We start from the raw sequence: 6,195 nt of genomic DNA on the forward strand, positions 1-6,195 counted from the left end.
CGCGGGAGACCTAAAATAGGAATTTAAAGCATTTACTCACCCGCAGCGGACCGCGAAGCTCTTCTCTTCCTCACGGCCGCATCTCCCTTGCTTCGGCTCGGCGGATGTGCCCGGCGCATGCGCGCGGCACGTCGACGACGTGCCGCCGGCGTCAGGAATTCATCCGCCGGCCGAAAATGAAGATCCGGCCGTGAGGAAGAGCAGAGCTTCGTCGCCCGCGCCGGATAGGTAAATTCTTTTAAATTGCTATTTTCGGCGCTCATGTCCGCGGGGCAGGAGGGACCCGCTGCAGATTCTCCATGGAGAATCTGCAGCGGATCTGATTTTCCCCGTGGACATGAGGCCTAAGGGCTCATGTCCATGACCGTGTTTTCACTGCGAATTACACAATAGACTTTCATTGATCCATGCACATGAGCGTGTTGACACTGTGTGTAGATACACACAAGAAATACCCTGCAGCATGCTCTATTTCTCTGTGTACCACGCAGCATGAGCCCTACACATTGTTATAGGCAGCGTATGAAACATGGCATGTGGGCGGCATTTTCATACCTAAGCCCAGTATGAAACAGAGCGGTGAATTTAAAGGGGTTGTCCCGAGGCAGCAAGTGGGTCTGTACACTTCTGCATGGCCATAATAATGCACTTTGTAATGTACATTGTGCATTAATTATGAGCCATGCAGAAGTTATAAAAAGTTTTATACTTACCTGTTCCGTTGCTGGCGTCCTCGTCTCCATGGTGCCGACTAATTTTCGCCCTCCGATGGCCAAATTAGCCGCGCTTGCGCAGTCCGGGTCTTCTGCAGTCTTCTATGGGGCTCCGTGTAGCTCCGTGTAGCTCCGCCCCGTCACGTGCCGATTCCAGCCAATCAGGAGGCTGGAATCGGCAGTGGACCGCACAGAAGAGCTGCGGTCCACGGAGGAAGAGGCCATCTTCAGCGGTGAGTAGAGAAGTCACCGGAGCGCGGGGATTCAGGTAAGCGCTCCGGTGAGCTTTCTTTACCTCCCTGCATCGGGGTTGTCTCGCGCCGAACGGGGGGGGGGTTGAAAAAAAAAAAAACCCGTTTCGGCGCGGGACAACCCCTTTAAGAAATCAGTCACACATTGCATGACCGCGTGATAAGCAGCACACTCGCAGCCATACACTGACTCTGCCGACAGGCCCCGTGTTTACAAGACACACTCGTGGACATTAGGCCAAAGGCTTCGACTCACACGGCTGTAATTAGCTGTGTGCCTTGGAGAGACATGCAGCAAGTACGCAATGACATGCAGATTCACTGTGTACCACCAGTCGACAAGAACTATCTTAGCGTAAAACAGAAAATGCTGCAATTTTTTTCATGAACGTATTTCACATGTGAGCTGCAACATGGGAAAGTATGGGAGATTGGTACTGTGTATTACCCGTAATACACTGTGGCCATAGGCTCATGTGAGACAGCCCTCACACACACCGCTCTCCCCCTCTACAGCCCTCACACAAACCGCCCCTCTCTCTACAGCCCCTCACACACACTGTTCCCTCTCCACTCTCCAGACACACACACACTGCTCCCACCCCCCCTGCAACCCCTCACACACACACATACACATTGCTCCCTCCCCCCCTCACACACACACACACACACACACAGCTCCCTACAACCCCTCACACACACACTGCTCCCCCCCCCTACAACCCCTCACACACACACTGCTCCCCCCCCCTACAACCCCTCACACACACACTGCTCCCCCCCCCTACAACCCCTCACACACACACTGCTCCCCCCCCTACAACCCCTCACACACACACTGCTCCCCCCCCTACAACCCCTCACACACACACTGCTCCCCCCCCTACAACCCCTCACACACACACTGCTCCCCCCCCACAACCCCTCACACACACACTGCTCCCCCCCCTACAACCCCTCACACACACACTGCTCCCCCCCCTACAACCCCTCACACACACATTGCTCCCTCCCCTACAACCCCTCACACACACATTGCTCCCTCCCCCCCTACAACCCCTCACACACACATTGCTCCCTCCCCCCCTACAACCCCTCACACACACATTGCTCCCTCCCCCCCTACAACCCCTCACACACACATTGCTCCCTCCCCCCTTAACCCCTCACACACACATTGCTCCCTCCCCCCTACAACCCCTCACACACACATTGCTCCCTCCCCCCTACAACCACCCACACACACATTGCTCCCTCCCCCCTACAACCACTCACATACACATTGCTCCCTCCCCCCTACAACCCCTCACATACACATTGCTCCATCCCCCCTACAACCCCCCCTCTCCACACACACTGCTCCCTCTCCCCTCCACAACCCCTCACACAGACATTGCTCTCCCCCCCTCTACAACCCCTCACACACATTGCTCCCTCCCCCCCTCTACAACCCCTCACACACTGCTCCCTCCCCCACCCTACAACCCCTCACACACACTGCTCCCTCCCCCACTCTACAACCCCTCACACACACACTGCTCCCTCCCCCACTCTACAACCCCTCACACACACACTGCTCCCTCCCCTACTCTACAACCCCTCACACACACACACACTGCTCCCTCCCCCACTCTACAACCCCTCACACACACACACACTGCTCCCTCCCCCACTCTACAACCCCTCACACACACACACTGCTCCCTCCCCCACTCTACAACCCCTCACACATACACACACACACACACACACATACACACACACACTGCTCCCTCCCCCACTCCACACACACACACACACACACACACACACACACACACACACCTCCCTCCCTCTACAACCCCTCACACACACTGCTCCCCCCCTACAACCCCTCACACACACTGCTCCCTCCCCCCCTACAACTCCTCACACACACACTGCTCCCCCCCCCCCCTACAACTCCTCACACACACACTGCTCCCCCCCCTCTACAACTCCTCACACACACATTGCTCCCTCCCCCCTCTACAACCCCTCACACACACTGCTACCCCCCTACAACCCCTCACACACATTGCTCCCTCCCCCCCCCTACAACTCCTCACACACACATTGCTCCCCCCCCTCTACAACTCCTCACACACACATTGCTCCCTCCCCCCCTCTACAACCCCTCAGACACACTGCTCCCCCCCTCTACAACCCCTCACACACACACTGCTCCCTCCCCCCTCGACAACCCCTCACACACACACACTGCTCCCTCCCCCCTCGACAACCCCTCACACACACGCATTGCTCCCCCCCTCTACAACCTCTCACACACACACATTGCTCCCCCCCTCTACAACCCCTCTCACACACACACATTGCTCCCCCCCTCTACAACCCCTCACACACACACATTGCTCCCCCCCTCTACAACCCCTCTCACACACACACATTGCTCCCCCCCTCTACAACCCCTCACACACACATTGCTCCCCCCCTCTACAACCCCTCACACACACACACACACATTGCTCCCCCCCTCTACAACCCCTCACACACACATTGCTCCCTCCCCCCCTCTACAACCCCTCAGACACACTGCTCCCCCCCCTCTACAACCCCTCACACACACTGCTCCCTCCCCCCTCGACAACCCCTCACACACACACTGCTCCCTCCCCCCTCACACACACACTGCTCCCTCCCCCCTCACACACACACTGCTCCCTCCCCCCTCGACAACCCCTCACACACACGCATTGCTCCCCCCCTCTACAACCTCTCACACACACACATTGCTCCCCCCCTCTACAACCCCTCACACACACACATTGCTCCCCCCCTCTACAACCCCTCACACACACACATTGCTCCCCCCTCTACAACCCCTCACACACACACATTGCTCCCCCCCTCTACAACCCCTCACACACACACACACACATTGCTCCCCCCTCTACAACCCCTCACACACACACACACACACTGCTCCCCCCTCTACAACCCCTCACACACTGCTCCCCCCTCTACAACCCCACACACACACACTGCTCCCCCCTCTACAACCCCACACACACACACTGCTCCCCCCTCTACAACCCCACACACACACACTGCTCCCCCCTCTACAACCCCACACACACACATACACACACACACAGCTCCCTCCCCCCCCTCTACAACCCCTCACACACTGCTCCCTCCCCCCCTCTACAACCCCTCACACACACTGCTCCCTCCCCCCCCTCTACAACCCCTCACACACACACTGCTCCCTCCCCCCCTCTACAACCCCTCACACACACACTGCTCCCTCCCCCCCTCTACAACCCCTCACACACACACTGCTCCCTCCCACCCTCTACAACCCCTCACACACACACACTGCTCCCTCCCCCCTCTACAACCCCTCACACACACTGCTCCCTCCCCCCCTCTACAACCCCTCACACGCACACACTGCTCCCTCCCCCCCTCTACAACCCCTCACACACACAGAGATTGCTCCCTCCCCCCCTCTACAACCCCTCACACACACAGATTGCTCCCTCCCCCCTCCACACACACATTGCTCCCCCCCCTCTACAACCCCTCACACACACTGCCCCCCCTCTACAACCCCTCACACACACACATTGCTCCCCCCCCCCTCTACAACCCCTCACACACTGCTCCCCCCCACAACCCCTCACACACACTGCTCCTCCCCCCCCCCCTACAACCCCTCACACGCACTGCTCCTCCCCCCCTCTACAACCCCTCACACACTGCTCCTCCCCCCCCTCTACAACCCCTCACACACTGCTCCTCCCCCCCCTCTACAACCCCTCACACACACTGCTCCTCCCCCCCCTCTACAACCCCTCACACACACTGCTCCCCCCCTCTAAAACCCCTCACACACACTGCTCCCCCCCTCTAAAACCACACACACACTGCTCCCTCCCCTCCTCTACAACCCCTCACACACACACACATTGCTCCCTCCCCTCCTCTACAACCCCTCACACACTGCTCCCCCCCTACAACCCCTCACACACACTGCTCCTCCCCCCCCCCTACAACCCCTCACACACACTGCTCCTCCCCCCCTCTACAACCCCTCACACACACTGCTCCTCCCCCCCTCTACAACCCCTCACACACACTGCTCCTCCCCCCCTCTACAACCCCTCACACACTGCTCCTCCCCCCCTCTACAACCCCTCACACACTGCTCCTCCCCCCCCCTCTACAACCCCTCACACACACTGCTCCCCCCCTCTAAAACCACACACACACACACACACACACTGCTCCCTCCCCTCCTCTACAACCCCTCACACACACACATTGCTCCCTCCCCTCCTCTACAACCCCTCACACACACACATTGCTTCCCCCCCCCCTCTACAACCCCTCACACACACATTGCTCCCTCCCCCCCTCTACAACCCCTCACACACACATTGCTCCCTCCCCCCCCTCTACAACCCCTCACACACACACACATTGCTCCCTCCCCCCCCTCTACAACCCCTCACACACACACACATTGCTCCCTCCCCCCCCTCTACAACCCCTCACACACACACACATTGCTCCCTCCCCCCTCTACAACCCCTCACACACATTGCTCCCTCCCCCCTCTACAACCCCTCACACACACACACATTGCTCCCTCCCCCCTCTACAACCCCTCACACACACACACATTGCTCCCTCCCCCCTCTACAACCCCTCACACACACACACACACATTGCTCCCTCCCCCCTCTACAACCCCTCACACACACACATTGCTCCCTCCCCCCTCTACAACCCCTCACACACACACATTGCTCCCTCCCCCCTCTACAACCCCTCACACACACACATTGCTCCCTCCCCCCTCTACAACCCCTCACACACACACACACACATTGCTCCCTCCCCCCTCTACAACCCCTCACACACATTGCTCCCTCCCCCCTCTACAACCCCTCACACACATTGTTCCCTCCCCCCTCTACAACCCCTCACACACATTGCTCCCTCCCCCCTCTACAACCCCTCACACACATTGCTCCCTCCCCCCTCTACAACCCCTCACACACATTGCTCCCTCCCCCCTCTACAACCCCTCACACACATTGCTCCCTCCCCCCTCTACAACCCCTCACACACATTGCTCCCTCCCCCCTCTACAACCCCTCACACACATTGCTCCCTCCCCCCTCTACAACCCCTCACACACATTGCTCCCTCCCCCCTCTACACCCCTCACACACATTGCTCCC

This window comes from Eleutherodactylus coqui, chromosome 10 (assembly GCF_035609145.1).
Source record: "Eleutherodactylus coqui strain aEleCoq1 chromosome 10, aEleCoq1.hap1, whole genome shotgun sequence".
Taxonomy (NCBI): domain Eukaryota; kingdom Metazoa; phylum Chordata; class Amphibia; order Anura; family Eleutherodactylidae; genus Eleutherodactylus; species Eleutherodactylus coqui.